A 17,550-nucleotide genomic window follows, 5' to 3' on the forward strand; every position below is an offset into this window, starting at 1 on the left:
TATTTGAATACATTGTTGTTATCTTCAGATATGCCAGAAGAGGGTATCAAATCCCATTATAGATGTCTGGGAGCCACAATATGGTTTCCAGGAATTGAACTCAGGACCTCTGGAAGAGCAGTCACTGCTCTTAACCACTGAGATATCACTCCAGTCACATGGGATATGGTATTTTAAATAGTGGAATAGGTTTAAGACAGTTGGAGTGGTTAACTGTTATATCTGAGAAATATGCTTATTCAGAATGTATTAGATTTTCTGTACCACTTTTGGATGTTTATTATGTCTATAATCCCATGAAAATTGTTTTGATTAATGTTACGTTTGAGGAATGCATTCCACTTATGGTAAAGCAAATAATAGGAATGCATTTACTCAAAATGTGGTTCAAAGTGACAGTGTGCTTGGTGATAAGGATAAATTTAAGCATAACAAAAGACCTTTAATTTTTATTTAAGTTAGTATTAAGGTTGTATTTAGAACAGAAAAATATTTAACACATAAACTGTGCATCCATATATTATATCAAGATTGCATTTTCTTGTAAACAACATCATATAAAAATAATTATTACTGATTAGAAAAATAATACTACTTTACTACAATAATTTTTTATAATATATGCTTACTTGGTTAACAGAAATTCAAGCAAATTTTAAAGTACACAGAAAGAAGTGATGACCAAAGAATCAAATACTTTGAAAGTTTTATTAAATATATATTCTCTGAATATAACAAGTTCCATTGACAAATTCTGCTATGAAGAACTTTTTCAGTTGAAATTTGTAGACCTTTTAGAAAATGTAGTGTTATGGCAATATGTGAGTATATAACTATCTTTTATATGTTTACCAGGAAGATTGGACAAGAACTGATATTTTGAAATAAGCAAAAAATTAATAATAACAGTTAAGGAGGAAATATTCAAGTAAAATTTTATGATAAGAAATCTTTGTTGGTTTGTTATTGCATCATCTACATCAGAAAAATCAGATAGTTCTTTGTTCCACTGGAGAAATTACAGTCTATAGCACAGTGAAGAAATAAATTTAAAAAAGATAACACACATTTTCTTTACTTGTGGAGACATTTCATCATGTCATTTGACCCTATTTCCCTTGGATGCCACTGCATTCTAATTTAGCTCCTATGATATTTTAGATACAATTAAATTTTTATTTTGATATGATACTTTCTCTAATAACTTTTTAATCTTGAATATCTCATATGTAGATAAAATGATTTTGGAGATGTTCACCTCTCAACCTTCTACAATTCCTCCTAGATCTCCTTGAATATCCCTATAACAACTTTCTACCTTCTTTTTCTTTTCTTATATTTTTAAATTCTTTATTGGATTTTTTATTTACATTTCAAGTGTATTCCCTTTCCTGGTTTCCTCCTCTGAACCCCTCTATACCTTCCTCCTTTCCCTTGCTTCTATGAGGGTGCTCCCCCACCCACTCCTGTCTCCCCGCCCTTACATTCCTCTACACTGGGGCATCAAGCGTTCACAGGACCAAGGATCCCCCTCCCATTGATACCAGATTAGGCCATCCTCTGCTATATATGCAGTTGGAGCCATGGCTCCCTCCATGTGCATTCTTTGCTTGGTGGTTTAGTCCGTGGGATCTCTGGGTGTCCTGCTTGGTTCATATTGTTGTTCTTCCTATGGGGTTGTAAACCCCTTCAGCTCCCTGTCCACACTGTGTATATGTAACAGGACTGACCATTCACCATATTATGGAGTACATACTAGAGGCCACGATATTGAAAAAGAAAATAATGATTCTTCATTCTCCAGGAGTGGTCAACTCCAAATTGCTATTTATCTAATTGTGTGTATATCACATCCATGCAGGAATACTGATTGGCTTGATTTTGATTTTGTACATCTTGTGCATATAAGCACAGAACCTATGAGTTCATCAGTGCAATGACCTTGTTTCACAACATCCCTACCCTAACCCTGACTCTTACAACCTTATAAGCAATATTTCCCAACCTTATAAGCAATGGTCACTCAACCTTGGCAATTGGGATATTTTACAGATGTGCCTTTTGGGGATGAACAGTCCACAGCCATTTATTCTTTTTACTTTGACCAGTTATGAGTCACTAAATTAACTGCTATCCACAGAGAAAAGAACATTTTCTATGATGCCTGAGACTTACACCAATCTATAAGGATAAATATTGAGAAGGTATCCATTTAGCAAAATAATGGTAGAAGGTATTCTCCTTGGGCTTATGACACCCCTTGCTACAGTAAAATAGTTCCCTGTTGTGAAACAAGCCTTGTTAGTTGTTCTATAACAGATGTTCCACTATTGTGCCAATGGGTCTTGTTAGCCATTAGCATTTCTTCTAGGCTCCTCCCAACAGTTACCTAGCAACAGCCAGGTAGGAGCCTGGCTTGATATAAAAGGATTGTTTGGACTCTTGTGCATTCTCTCTGACCCTTCTCTCTTTCTCTCACCTTTTCTCTCTCTCTGAGCTTGCCTCCTCTGGCCTCTCTTTTGTCTTACCCACTCTCCACATTTTACTATTGGCTGGCCTATTCCTTTTTTTTCTCTGTTTTCTCTCTGTGTCCTTCTCTGTCCCCTCTGTTTCTCTGCCTCTACTCTCTTCTCAACTCCCCTTCCCATGCCACCCAAAAAACTTCATTTTATATTAGACCTGTCATTTAGCTGGTACCTCAGGGGGGAGGGCTTCATCATGCCCCCCCACCACATCATACCACATTTTACAAAACATATCAGCTATATTTTAATAGGATTATTATTCTAGATCCTATAAACCCAGATAGCTAGGTGAAATGTTATATTTCTTCTCTTCCCATTCAGCTGCACATCACTCTCTAATACTATGAAAACAAGCCAATACAGAGGAAGCTTCCATATCATTATCAGCTCATTTTCTATATTCTCCATGACCAAAGAGTATAGTATGCTCAGTAAAATGTCTTACCGGAAGATTTTCATGGGAAGCCAAGAACAATCTCAGTAGTGTCCATTGCTTTGGGGACCTCTGTGATCTCTTTGAAAAAAATTAAAAAGGAAGTACACCATACATGGCACTAGATATTTTTTCAGTAGGTTTTATTATATTTGGAGGTTTGTCCAGTTATCACTACAAAAAATACTTCAGAGTAATCTGCCTAAAAATGGTATAGGTGGGTCTTGAGGTAGATTCCTTATTTTCTGAGAGCCACTCCCCCCCTCCGCCACACACACACATTGACTTTTAAAGTGGCTGTACAAGTTTGTTCCTCTGGTCCACACATCCACTAGCATGATTTGTCACTAGCGTTTTTGGTCTTAACCATCCTGACAGATGGAATCTCAGAGTCATTTTAATTTTATTTCTCCCATAGCTAAGGATGCTGAACATGACTTAAAGTGTTTCTTAACCACTTTCCATTCTTATGTTAAAAATTCTGTTTAAATCTGTACCTCACTTTCAAATTGGATTATTTACTTTTTTGATGGCTACTTTCCTGAGTCCTTTCTATTTTTGATGTTAATCTTTTATCAGATGTGAAGTTAGTGAAAATCTTTTCCCACTCTGGGCTAATGTTTTGTTTCATTGATAGTGTCTTTTACTGTACAGGAGCTTTTTTAGTTTCATGAGATTTCATTCATTAGTTGCTTATCTTAATTCCTAAGCTAGCGATGTTCTGTTCAAGAAGTTGTCTCCTGTGCCTATACATTCAAGACTATTCTCAGATTTATCTTCTATTAGCTTCAGTGTATTTGATGGTTTTATGTTGAGGTCTTTGATGTGTAGGGTGATATGCATGGTTCTATTTTCAGTCTTCTACATACCAACATTCAGTTAGACCAGCATCATTTGCTGAAGATGCTTCCTATTTTCCATTGAATTCTTTATCAAAAATCTGATATCTGCAGTTGTGTGAGTATATTTCTGGGTATTTGATTCAATTCCATTGACCTACCTGTCTGTTTTTATGTTGCTGCAATGTGGTTTTTACTATTATTGCTTTGTAGTACAAGTTGAAGTCTGAGATAGTGATAACTCCAGAATTTCTTTTATTGTACAGAATTGTTTTAGCTATCCTGGGTTTTATGTTTTCTCCATATGAACTTGAATATTTTTCTTTCAAGGTCTGCAAATAATTGTGTTTGAATTTTGATGTTAATCATACCAATCCATGATCATGGGAGATCTTTCCATTTTTTAATATATTCAGTTTCCTTATTTAATGACTTGGAGATTTTACCACACGGTCTTTCACTTGCTTAGAGTTACTCCAAGATACTTTATATTATTTGTGGCTATTGTGAGGATATTGTTTCCTTAATTTCTTTCTCAGCTTGTTTATTGTTTGTATAAAGGAAGGCTACTGATTTATCAAGATAGTTTTGTATCCAGCCATGTTACTGAAGGTGTTTATCAGCAGTAGGAATTCTCTGGTAGAATTTCGGGGTCTTTTATGATGTCATAATTCTTTGGATTTCCTCAGTGTCTGTTGTTATGCCCCCCTTTTCATTTCTGATTTTGGATATTCTCTCTCTGTCTTTTAGTAAGTTTGGCTAAGGATTTGTCTATCTTGTTGATTTTCTCAAATTATAAGTTCTCTGGTTCCTTGATTCTTTGTATAGTTCTCTTTGTTTCTAATTTATTGATTTCAGCCATGGGTTTTATTACTTGCCATCTATTCCTCTTGTTTGCTTCTTTTTGTTCTAAAGGTGATCTATTGGTGATCTAAAGGTGATCTATTGATTTGCTGGTATGTGATCTCTGTAATTTCTTTATGAAGGCACTTAGTGCTATCAAATCTTCTCTTAGCACTGCTTTCATTGTGTCCCATAAGTTTGGGTATGTTGTACCTTAATTTTCCTCGAATTCTAGAAAATCTTTAATTTTTTTTATTTCTGCCTTATTTAGTAGAGACTTGTTCAACTTCCATGAATTCACTGTTTTTATGTTTCTTCCCTGTTGTTGTTGATATCCATCTTTAATTTGTAGTGATCTGACAAGATACAGGGGAGTATTTCAAAAATTTGGTATCTGTTGAGACTTGTTTTATGGGTATGGACGACATATCTGTTGGTGAATGCGGGTTATTGATGTTTTCCCCTCTTAACGTGTGAAGTTCAATTTGTGATTTAAGCTTTAGAAATGTTTCTTTTAGAAATGTTGATATTCTTGTGTTTGGGGCATACATATTTATAATTGATATACCATCTGATTGGATTATTCCTTTAATGGGTATGAAATGTCCTTCCGTATCTCTTAATTTAGTTGGAAATCTATTTTGTTAAATATTAGAATAGCTACACAAGCATGCCTCTTGGTTCCATTTGTATGGAAAATATTTTTCCAACTCTTTACTCTGAGTTAATGTCTATTATGATGTTGAGGTATGGTTCTTCCATGCAGCAGAAGGATGGATTCTGTTTTTCCTTTGTTTTGCTTTTCTGTGGGAAGTAAATGTTTATTTAGCCTATGCTTTCACTTCACAGTTCATCAGCAAAGAAGTCAGGACAGTCATCCTGGGCAGGAACCTGGAGGCAGGAGTTGATGCAGAAGGCTGGGAGTGCTGCTTACTGACTTGATCCTAATAACTTGCTCACTGCTCTTTCTTGTAGAATCCAGGACCACCAGCCTAGGGACAGAACCATCAATCACTAATTAAGAACATTTTCTACACTGTTGAGTTTACAAACATGCCCACAAATTGACCTAATACAGTTATTTAGGTAGGTAGGTAGGTAGTTAGTTAGTTAGTTAGTTACATCCCAAACTCTTCCCTACTCACACTCACACAATCCTTCCCCCTTCTCCCCTCCTCTTCTCCTCTGGGTATCCCCCACCCATCTTGTGGCATCAAGTTTCTGCAAGATTAGGCACACTGCTCCCACTGAGGACAAGCAAGGCAGCCCTGTTGGGGAACAGATTCCATGGTCAGGGTACAGCTTTAGGGACAACCCCTGCTCCAGTTATTGGGGGACCCACATGGATACTGAGCTGTATAGCTGCTACATATGTACTGGATGCTTCAGTTCATGTGTTCCACTATGTTCAGAGCAGCTTTATTTGTAAGAGCCAGAAACTGGAAACAACTCAGTTACCTCTCAGTGAAAGAATGGATATAGAAAACATGGTTCATTTACACAATGGGGTACTATTCACCTATTAAAAATGATAACATCATGAATTTTTCAGGCAAATAGATGGAACTAGAAAATTTCATCCTGAGTGAAGTAACTCAGATCCAAAAGGCATGCATTGTATGTACTTACTGAAAAATGAATATTAGCCAGAAAGTACAGAGTGCCTATGATACAACCCATAGACCAAAAGAAGTTTAACGAGAAAGAAGGTCCAATTAAGGATGTTGGAATCTCACTTAGAAGGGGGAATAACATAGTCATAGGAAGCAGAGGGAGGGAGAAAACTGGCTGAGAGAGGGAATACAGAGGGGAGTGGAAGGGTCAAGATCAAGTATGGGGAGAGATAGGAGTGAGGGCCAGAAGGCCAGGAGAATGAAGTGAAATCTGAAACTTCCAGGGTTAGTGGAGACTAGGGGAATCTCTAGGAAGACTCACAGACCTGGAATGTGGTAGGTTCCCAGGAGTCAATGCTGGCAATCTTAGCTGAGATGCCTAACAATGAGGACATGGGATTAGAAGAAGCTACCTCCTGTAGCCAGGCAGGACCTCCAGTTACAGGATAAGGCCACCAACCCACCCACAAATCTTTCAAAACTTTGTCCTGTCTAAAAGAAATGCTGTGACAAAGACGGAGTAGAGATTGAAGGAATGGTCAACCAGTAACCATCCCAATTTGAGACATATCCCATGGATAAGTACCAGTCCCTGACATCATTAATGATACCTACCCTGCTGATTACTTCTGCAAGATATCTGCCCAGGTTCTTCTGGGTTTAGATTCTCACTTGAGTTGAGAAGTCAGATAGAATTCCATTATCTCTGCTTTTATATCTTACTTAGCATTTTTCCCTGATAACTTTTAATATTGTTTCTTTGTTCTGTACATTTAGTGTTTTGATTAGTATGTGGTCTGGGACTTCCATTCCAGGTCCAATCTGCTTGGTGTTATGTAGACATCTTGTACATTTGTAGACATGTCCTTTTTTAGGCTGGGAAAATTTTCATCTATGATTTTGTTAAACATAATTTTGGGGTTTTTTTGAGCACTCAATGTTCTTTCAGAACTGTTCTTAGGTTTGGTCTTTTCATGGTGTCCCAGATTTCTTGGATGTTTTATGTTGGGAATTTTTAAATTTTAACATTTCTTTGGTCCATGAGTCTATTTCTTCTACCATATCTTTTATCCCTGAGATTCTCTCTTCTATTTCTGTTATACTGTTGGTGATGTTTGTTTCTGTAGTATCTAGACTTTCCATCACCAGGACTCTTTCAGTTTGTGTTTTCTTTATTGCTTCTATTTCTACTTTCAGTCCTTGAACAGCTTTATTTGTTTCCTTCAACAGCTTGGTTTTCTTGGCATTTTTTTCCTTCTTTTTTAAAGGGATTTATTCATTTCCTCCTTTTGTTTGTTTGTGTTTTCCTGGATTACTTTAAAGGATTTATTCGTTTTATCTTTAAAGTATTTCTAGCATCTCCATAGAGTTGTTTTTTAAGATAGTTTCCTTGTGTCCCCTCTGTGTTGGAGTATTCATGGGTTGCTGAAGCAAGATAGCTAGGCTTTGGTGAAGACATTGCCCAGGCTCTTGTTGATTATATTGTTTTTTTTTTCCTTTGTTACCACATATGTAAATTTTATTATGGTATTGTCACCTTATCTGCCACGTCTGGCTTTTTTAATTGAATATTTTCTTTATTTACATTTCAAATGTTATCCCCTTTCCCTGTTGCCCCTACAAAACCCCTATCCCATCCCCCCTCCCCTACTTCTATGAGGATGTTCCCCCACCCACCCACTCCCATTTCACTGCCATGGCATTCCCCTACACTGGGGCATCAAGCCTTCACAGGACCAAGGGCCTCTCTTTCCACTGATGCCCGACAAGGCCATCCTCTGCTAAATATGTGGATGGAGCCCTGGGTCATGCCATGTGTACACTTTGGTTGGTGGTTTAGTGCCTGGGAGCTCTAAGGGAGTCTGGTTAGCTGATATTATTGTTCTTCCTATTGGGTTGCAACCTATCAGCTCCTTCAGTTCTTTCTCTAACTACTCCATTGGGAACGTCATTGGGGACCCCATGCTCAGTCCAATGGTTAGCTATGAGCATCCTCTCTTCAGGCTCTGGCAGAGCCTCTCAGGAGACAGCTATATCAGGCTCCTGGCAGCATGCACCTCTTGGTATTCACAATAGTGTCTGGGTTTGGGGACTGTATATGGGATAGATTGCAAGCTGGTACAACCACTCTGGAAATCAGTCTGAAAGTTCCTCAGAAAATTGGACATAGTATTACCTGAGGACACAGTTATGCCACTCCTGGGCATATACCCAGAAGATTCTCCAACATATAACAAGGACACATGCTTCTCTATGTTCATAGCAGCCTTATTTTTAATAGCCAGAAGCTGGAAAGAACCCAGATGTCCTTCAACTGAGGAATGGATACAAAAAATGTGGCACATTTACACAATGGAGAGTTACTCAGCTATTAAAAACAATGAGTTCACGAAATTCTTAGGCAAATGGATGAAACTAGAAAATATCATCCTGAATGAGGTAACCCAATCACGAAAGAACACACACAGTATACACTCACTGATAAGTGGATATTAGCCCAAAATCTTGGAATATCCAAGATACAATTCACAGACCACATGAAGCTCAAGAAGAAGGGAGACCAAAGTGTGAGTTCTTCAGTCCCTCTTAGAAAAGGGAACAAAATACTCCCAAGATCGAATATATAGACAAAATGTGAAGCAAAGACTGGAGGAATGACCATCCAAAGACTGTTGATTATATTCTTATACTGTGTTTATCCGTCTAGGTTTAGAAAGATTATAGGGCTTGGCCACCATGTTCTGGGTTTGTCTTTGTTGTATGGGTGTTTTATTCCTTGATTTCTGTTTCCTCTTGGTCTTCTGATGTATGTAGCCTGAACTTCTGGATTCCTGACATGACTATTGATCCAGTAGTGTAAGTCTCTTAACTTGTTTGGGACTGAATTTTTTATAACAAACTCGGCCTTCAGTGCAACAGGGGGTATTCTTCTGATTGGTGTGACCAGCATATGAGCAGAGGGTGGCTGCTGGAAATAGAGGCATGGTACTGGCTGCAGGACAAGGGGAAGTAAGAGGTACTTTGAAGTTTGTCTTTGGGAACCAAGTTTAGGGAGTGGGATTGTTCAGCTGGCAGTCCTGTCCCTCACCTCTTCTTTTGACTAGGCACTGGAATTTTTGTTTACCAATAAATGGTTCTTATTTAGAAGTCAGTTGTGAACAGAAGCGCTTCTTCAGGCAGCAAATTGGAAAAGATGCATAGATCCATAGTCAGACATTATACAGAGAAAGATTCTAAATTGGAGCTCCCTCTCCTCAGCGATCAGGGAATCCTTCTGGAGGGAGAGAAACAATTGTAAAATTCAGAGGATATGGAGGACAATCAGAACCAGAACGGAGCCCATTGAATCAACTACATAGGGATCATATAGGTCAAAGAGACTGAAGTGGAAAACATGGTGTAAGAGGGGGTCAAGAAGCAGGGACAGCTGAGAATATGATGCAGTTGTTAGCTTGCTACATTTGTGGAAGTCCTAAGAGTGAGAATAGGGAGGGAACTGATGGAGTCCTCCAACTTAGAGTCTTTCCCTGCCTGAACTTGGGACTTGTTTTCTTGTGGGGGAATGCTTTGTCCAGCCTTGGTATGAGGGTTTTGCCTTGCCATATTATAATTTGTTTTCATTTATTTGTCTCTTAGAGGACTTCTCTTTTCTAAAGGGAGACAGAGGGGAAGCAAATACAGGCAGGGAGGGGAGGTTGGAGGAAGCCGGTAGGAGTGGAGGGAGAGGAAACTGTGGTCAGGATGTATTGTATGGGAGAAAAATATTTTCAATAGAAAAGAGAAAAGTAAATTATTTTTTTATTGGATGTTTTATTTACATTTCCTATGTTGTCCCCTTACCCCATCCCCCACCCACCCCGGAACCCCCAATCCCCTCAACCCTCCTCCTTCTTCTCTGTGGATGTAACCTCTATCTACACCCCCACTCCCACCTCCCCACCCTCAAAATTCCCACACCCCTGGGGCATCCAGCCTTCATGAGGTCAAGGTTCTCTTCTTCCACCTATGCCCAGCAGGGCCCTCCACTCTTACATATTCAACTGAAGCCCTGGATCCCTCCCTAAGTGCTCCCAGGCTGGTGGTTTAGACCCTGGGAGATGTGGTTGGTTGGTATTGTTGCTCTCCTCATGGTGCCACAAATCCTTTCAGCTCTCCTTCAGTCTTCACTCTAACTCCTCTATTGAGAACCCCATGATCAGTTCAATGGCTAATTGTGAGCATCTGCCTCTGAGTATGTCAGACTCTTGAAGACCTCTGAGGAGATATCCATATCAGGCTCTTATCAGCATGCACTTCCTGACTTCCACATCAGCCTCTACCTTTGGTGATTGAAAGATATATTCCCATTGTAGGGTAAACTCTATTCTAGCAAATATATATATACATGTTACATATAATATTATATATTCTGTATATAATATGATATGTGTAATACATGTATAATATAATTATAAATACATATGAATATATAGATATATAATATTCATATATATGCATACTATATAATATATATACATATACATATATCTGAAGCTTATAAAACGTTAGGTTTCTGTACATGTTTTCAAGCATCCTTAATGTTAGGTATTGCTTCCCCTACCATTCTTTTATATTCTATCTTCCCATCCTAGTCCTCTGAGATGGCTCAATGCTCCTCAACGTGATGACCTCAGTTTGTTCCCAGTACTTTCTTTTTGTTGTTGTTGTTGTTGTTGCTGCTGTTGTTGTTGTTGTTTTTTGAGACAAGGTTTCTCTGTATAGCCCTGGCTGTCCTGGAACTCATTCTGTAGACCAGGCTGGCCTCAAACTCAGAAACCTGCCTGTCTCTACTTCCCAAGTGCTGGGATTAAAGGCATGTGCCACCACTGCCCGTCCCCAGTACTTCAGGATCCATTGACAGAAATGTTTTCTAAGCTCCACACTTACTCCATAGTATGCATGAAAGCAAGTGTAAGTGTACCAAAAATAAACAAATATAAATACTTTGTTCAAAATAGCCAAAGGAAGAACAATCCCAAAATTGTCACACTGTCAGATTTACAAATATACCACATAACTATACCAATCAAATCATCATGGTACAATCTTAAATAAAGACACGTAATCCATTAGAATTAATCATTTCTGTGATAAATTATTATTTTACAAAGGTACCAATAAAATGTTGTAAGAAAACTGTAGGCATCAGTAAATATTATTTGACAAACTGGGTGTCTATATAGGCAACACAATTGTATATTTCACCTCTATATAAAAATAAACTCATTGATATAGAGGCATAAATATAATATCTGATACTGTAACACCATTTAAGGAAAAAAGAGAAAAGTGCCAGAACATTTGAATAGGTAGCGATTTCTTAAATACAACAAAAAGCATAAAAAACAAAAGCAAAATAGACAATAAAGTGGGATCAGACTCAAAAAAGCTTACACATAGTCAAGAAAATAACCAGAATATTAACCATAAAGCATATATAATTAGAAAAAAAGTTTTTCAATATCTGTACTTTATGGGCTCTAATATCAACAATTTTCAAAAAATATAATTGTTAGAAAACATTAATCTTAGTTTATAAGTACCATTTATAGATAGTAGTTCTTCAGAGAAGATCCACAAATAGCATATAAATTAAAAAGAGAATTAAGATGATCTAGAAAGCAAAGTTCTCAGTAACGACTCAACAGAATAAAAATCAGCATTCCAAAGAGATCCATAAAAAGATAGAAAAAGAAAGTAGAACATTCTACTTACAATTCTGCTAAAATTTCTTTATTGTCCTAATATTATTTTTACATTGCACATCCCAAATAACTCAGATTAAATGGTAATCTCATATTGGATCTTCATCTCAGGAAACAATATTAGATATCTGAACTCAATAAAATCCATTAGTTAATCAAAAAATAATCACCTGAGTTGTATGACACAAAATCCAGAACTTCACCTGAAAAGCATCCACAATGTTGAAAACATAAGCCATCTTATTCACATCTCAAAAGAAATGAGAATCATTAGAAACTGACTGGAGAATGACCCAGGTGTTTGAATTAACATAAAAGAGTTTAAAAGTATGCTGACTCAATAACAGGACCTTCATGCAGTATGTATTAAAAGATATGAGATCTAAGAAACTATGAACAACTAGAATCTATTTCTGAAGCATAGCATCAGAAAGTACATTTTGTGAATAAAATGTTAAAAATTCTGCTTGACTTAAAAGTCATCAGATGATTTGAAGATATAAAAATGGAAATCAAACTTAAATATACCTTGGAGAGCTTTAAAATCACAATAGAAAGTCTAATATATATCAAACAAAATCCTAGAAGTTTAAAACATATTAGGGAATGCAAATTAAGGGAAAATATTCAAAGATATAAAGGCTTAATATTTTAAAAAATATATACATTTAGCAACTAAATAATCTACATTAACTCAAATCAGTAAACTCTAAAGGATTCAGAAACAACAACAACAACAACAACAACAAAAAACAGAAAGCTAAATCACTCTAAGATATATAAATTGATAGTTTCTAGTAGTAAAGAGAAAGAAAGATAGAAAGAATGGAAAAAATGAAAGAGAGACTGAGAGACTATAAAAAATAAGAATGGTAATAACTACATAAATTAAAAAAAAATAAACTTCAAAATCAAAATTCTCCTTTTTTAATTTTTTCCATCAATTAATTTATTTATTCATTTTATATCCAGATCACTGCTGCACAGTCCCAACTCCCCATACATAATCCCTCATATACATAAAATAAGTCAATAAGTCTTGAAAATTAAACCATAAATCAAACAAAATGGAATGCTAATCTTTCTTCTAAACCTAAAACATAAAATGATGAATGAATCACAGTGTAAAAAAATGATAAGCATGCAAATATAACTAAGCATCAACTCATAAATAATCACCTTAAATATAGATATATTTCTGTGTCTAACTTATACTCTTAATGTCTCTGGATATACATTGTAGTCAATGTAACAATGAATTAATAGCCTTCATCCACATATCAATAAATACATAGCATATTTTTTTTGCTGGATCTGTGTAATCTCACTTGGGATGATTTTTTTTTCTGTAGTTCCATCCATTTACCGTTTCATGTTTTCATTTTCTTTTAACAGCTAAGTAATATATCACTCCACAAATAAACCCTATTTTCTTATGTAATTCATTCTTTAATAAACATGTAGTTTGTTTTATATTTCTAGCCATAATTGAAATCATATGATTCTAAGCAATATATGTGTGTGTGTGTGTGTGTGTGTGTGTGTGTGTGTATGTATGTATGTATGTATGTATGTATGTTTGAGCAAATGTCTCTGTAGTAAAATGAAGCATCCTCTGGGTAGGTATATGCTCAAGGATAAATATGAGATCTATTCCCAGAATCCAGAGCAAATGCTGTGTTACGAGCGTGCACTAGCCAGCGAGATCACACAAAACACCGAAGTTCTTCAGCAGATCTTTATTAGAATGTATAGAGGAAAGACCCGCTGGAAGAAGGCCGGCTGGTGGAAAACCGGCTGGGAGAAAAGGTCCCGAGCCCTGAGAAGGTCCTGGTTAAATACCCCCTGGAGCGGCATGTACATATCTGGTTGGTTAATTGCCCATAAAATCCTATATGCCCTGAGAAGGGCTTGTGACTTCGCGCGCTGTTCCCTCACACAAAGGCAGTAAATTACAGAACTTGTGAGAGCATCGGATTGCCAGAGCTGTCTCTGCCTTCCACGGCTCTCTATATCTCCCCCTTTTTGTTTTAAATGAGAATCACAGGCACTGGCCAATGTCCCGTGTCTTAGGCTAGTTGACGTTCTTCCATAGCCAGCACCAAAGAATGGTGAGCTCCCTGTCTTAGGCTACGAGGGTTGTGCACCCACACCTGGCATTCTCTGAATGTGCGCCCCAGGTTGTGGCCACTCGTAATGCCTGTCATGGGGTAAACTCACAGCTCGTGGTGTATCTCTGGCATATGGCATCAACTTATTCCCGTCGTTGGGACCAATGGCAGCTGGCCTGGAGACGAAAAGATAGAGCTGTCCTTGGTCTGTCTGGCACGGTACCAATCATAACTCAAACTCAAGCCCGATCAAGCAAATTCCATTATGGGGGAATAAGCGATCAAGGACTAATAGTTTGATACAGTCTCCCCTACCTTACCAGGTGCAATGGAAACAAGTCCTCTGGGTGCAAAGGCTAGGGGAAACCGAGAGAGATGCAAACATCCATCCCTGTGCAATGGAGTCACCTCCTAGGGGTGCAAGGGCTGTTTGTCTCAAAATTCAGGTACCAGAGCTACACAGGCAAGGACCAGTCAGGTTAAAACTCCTCACTGACCCAGTGCAATGGGCTGAGCCCTTGGGGTGCAGTAGCTGAGGATCTGTTTGCTGGCTATTTCTTTAGCATAGACAACCAGATTTCGGGAGATGAATCTTGTTCTAAGGCTGCAAGTGCTTGGGTAATCATGACTTTGTCACGTTTCTGTTGAGCTCTGAGCTTGCAAACCAACCAGAGTATGAACACTAATCCACAACACAGGGTTGTACCAAACAGGCCTACTCCCACCCACTCTTCAAAGAAAGAGAAGGCCAAAGAGATCCAGGTGGAGAGTCCTTCAGTCAGCGAAATGTCCACACGCGTTGAGTTGATGGCTGCCACCACTGCCTGCAACTTCTCGAGAAGCTCATCAAATCCTTCTGACCATTCTCCTGCTAGGTAATGAGACAATTGTCTGGACAAATTAGCTGCTCAAGTAAAGTTTTCATATTGAACACTAGTAATACAAAGTGCTCCTAGATTTCTTTCACATCCCAATTGTGCCAATTGAAAGAGGATATCTATCCTTTCTTCTACCAAGTCTAGGCGCTGATTAACAATCATCAATCCGCCTTTCAATTCAGCATTAGTAGAAGTATGGAGGTTGGCTGCCTCTACCACTGTAGCGGACAGCTGATTTAAGGCCGCTGCTGTTTGGACTTTGGTTGTCATAGCAATCCCAGCAGCTGTAGGTGCAATGGCAGTGACTGATATCGCTGTTATTATGGCTGCAGTTACGCCAAAGTCTCCTTTTTGTCTGAATAATGATAGAGTAGAGGGTGTTTCAACAGGAACAGGAACCCATCGTGGCACTCTAGCAACCATGGCACGCTTGGCTTGTCCAACCGCCCAACACTGAGACATCATGCATGAATCATTAGTGCATTTTTCAAATGAGGAATTGGAAAGAATAAACAAGAAGGGTGGAAAAACACACACTGGTGTAGGTGAAAATACTGTTTGATTTACAATAATCTTGTTGACTCCAGTAATTAACTGAATAGGATTTGTCAACTGAGGGATCGGATCTGCACTCTGTTTCACCATAGTTCCATTAATAACTCCTGTAAAGGATGTTCTTCCTGTCGCTCCGTCCTGGAGAAAGGCTAGCGGGTTGAGGTCGGTACAACTGCCATTAACTCCACAGAGTAGCCATTTGTGAAAAGGATTCATATCGTGTCAGCTCCAGGATCTCCCAACATATTGGGTGAAAAGGAAAAAGTTTCATTGGTATCTGCCCATCGTGTTACTCTGGATTGACAATCAGACCAGGGCAGAACAACTCCCTCATCTTCTAGACTACAAAATGGAGAGACCTTAGGTTGACGAGGATGCTCTCCATCAATAAGTTTGGGTGATAAAAATGTTCCATCTTTCCAAATGGCTGGTTGCAAAAAGGACTGTGAGAACTCCTTGACATAACTATTGTCCTTTTCATTATCATTCCTTTTAGTTGTTAGTTTAACCCAGCTTCTCTTTTCATAAAACCACCCCAAGGTTCTCTTCGAGAGAGTTATACAGTTTCCTGTCTCAGTAATCTGAAAACAGAGAGAACCCCGTTCAGGCAAGGAACGATTTTCCCCCAGGGGGGCGTGCGTTTTATCATAGGGAAGATAAGGCAGCCCCATGGTTTTATTAGTTGTAAGAAATCTTGGAAACACCATGGCATCATGTCTAACAGGTATAGGTTTAGGAAAAGCAGATAATATAGCCCATCGTTGTTCTCCCCATATACTAGGAACCCAAATCTGGAGGATCCAAATTAGGACTGGAAGCATCTGTAGATGAATTCTTCGGGGGGTCATCTTCAGTTGTCACGAGCCTTCGCGTCAGTCGCTCTGGTAGCCAGAATGGATTGTCTTCCTCCTGTGGAAAAACACAAACAGCTCCCCTGGATCTTATTAATATAGGATCCGGGCCTTTCCATTGTCCGGTCAAGACGTCCTTCCACTTGACCATCTCCTTTGGCCTATCAGGCTCTAAACAATGACGGTCAGCAGCCGAATGGCCCTGACTGTCCAAATTTAAAAAATTGAGGGTAAAGAGTGCTATAGAAACGGTGACTCGTGGCACTGAGGGTAGAGCTTCCTCGACTCCCCCTTTTTGTTTTAAAAAATAAGATTTAAGAGTACGATGAGCCCGTTCTATAATGCCTTGTCCTTGAAGATTGTACGGTAGACCTGTCAGGTGGGTCACCTCCATTTGGCGACAAAATTGTCCAAACTTCTGAGAAGTATACGCTGGTCCATTATCGGTCTTGAGAATTTTAGGCTTTCCCCAGGCACTCCAGGCCTCAAGGCAATGCTGGATAACATGTGCTGCCTTTCTCCCGATAACGGGGAGGCAAAAATGATTCCAGAACAGGTGTCAATAGAAACATGTAAATATTGAAGTCTCCCAAAAGATGGGACATGAGTAACATCCATTTGCCAAGTCTGTAATGGTAGAATTCCTCATGGATTAATTCCCACATGAGGCACTGGTAAAAATTGACAGCAATTCTGACATTGAGTAACTATATCTCTAGCTTCCTTTCTAGATATATCAAACCGACGACGTAATGTCTCTGCTGTCACATGAAATTTTTTATGAAAATCTTTGGCTGAGTCTAATTTTGAGGATAAGGCAATAGCAATCAACTTTGTGGCTCGATCTGCCAGGTCATTTCCATGAGACATTGGACCTGGTAGACCTGAGTGAGCCCTAATATGTGTAATAAAGACAGGATGTCTCCTATTAACCAGGATAGATTGAATCTTTTGAAAAACTTCTGCAAGCCTGCTAGATGGTTTAATTAATCCAGCAATTTCCAAGACTTTAACTGCATTTACCACATAAAGAGAATCAGATACAATATTTAAGGGGCCTGGAAAGGTTTCTAAGACTTCCAGTACCACCAAGCATTCCACAATTTGAGGTGAAGTTTCATGGTATTGTTTGGCAGTGACTTTATTATCAACTACATA

The sequence above is a fragment of the Grammomys surdaster genome, unplaced genomic scaffold (assembly GCF_004785775.1).
Source record: "Grammomys surdaster isolate TR1022 unplaced genomic scaffold, NIH_TR_1.0 60, whole genome shotgun sequence".
NCBI lineage: Eukaryota > Metazoa > Chordata > Mammalia > Rodentia > Muridae > Grammomys > Grammomys surdaster.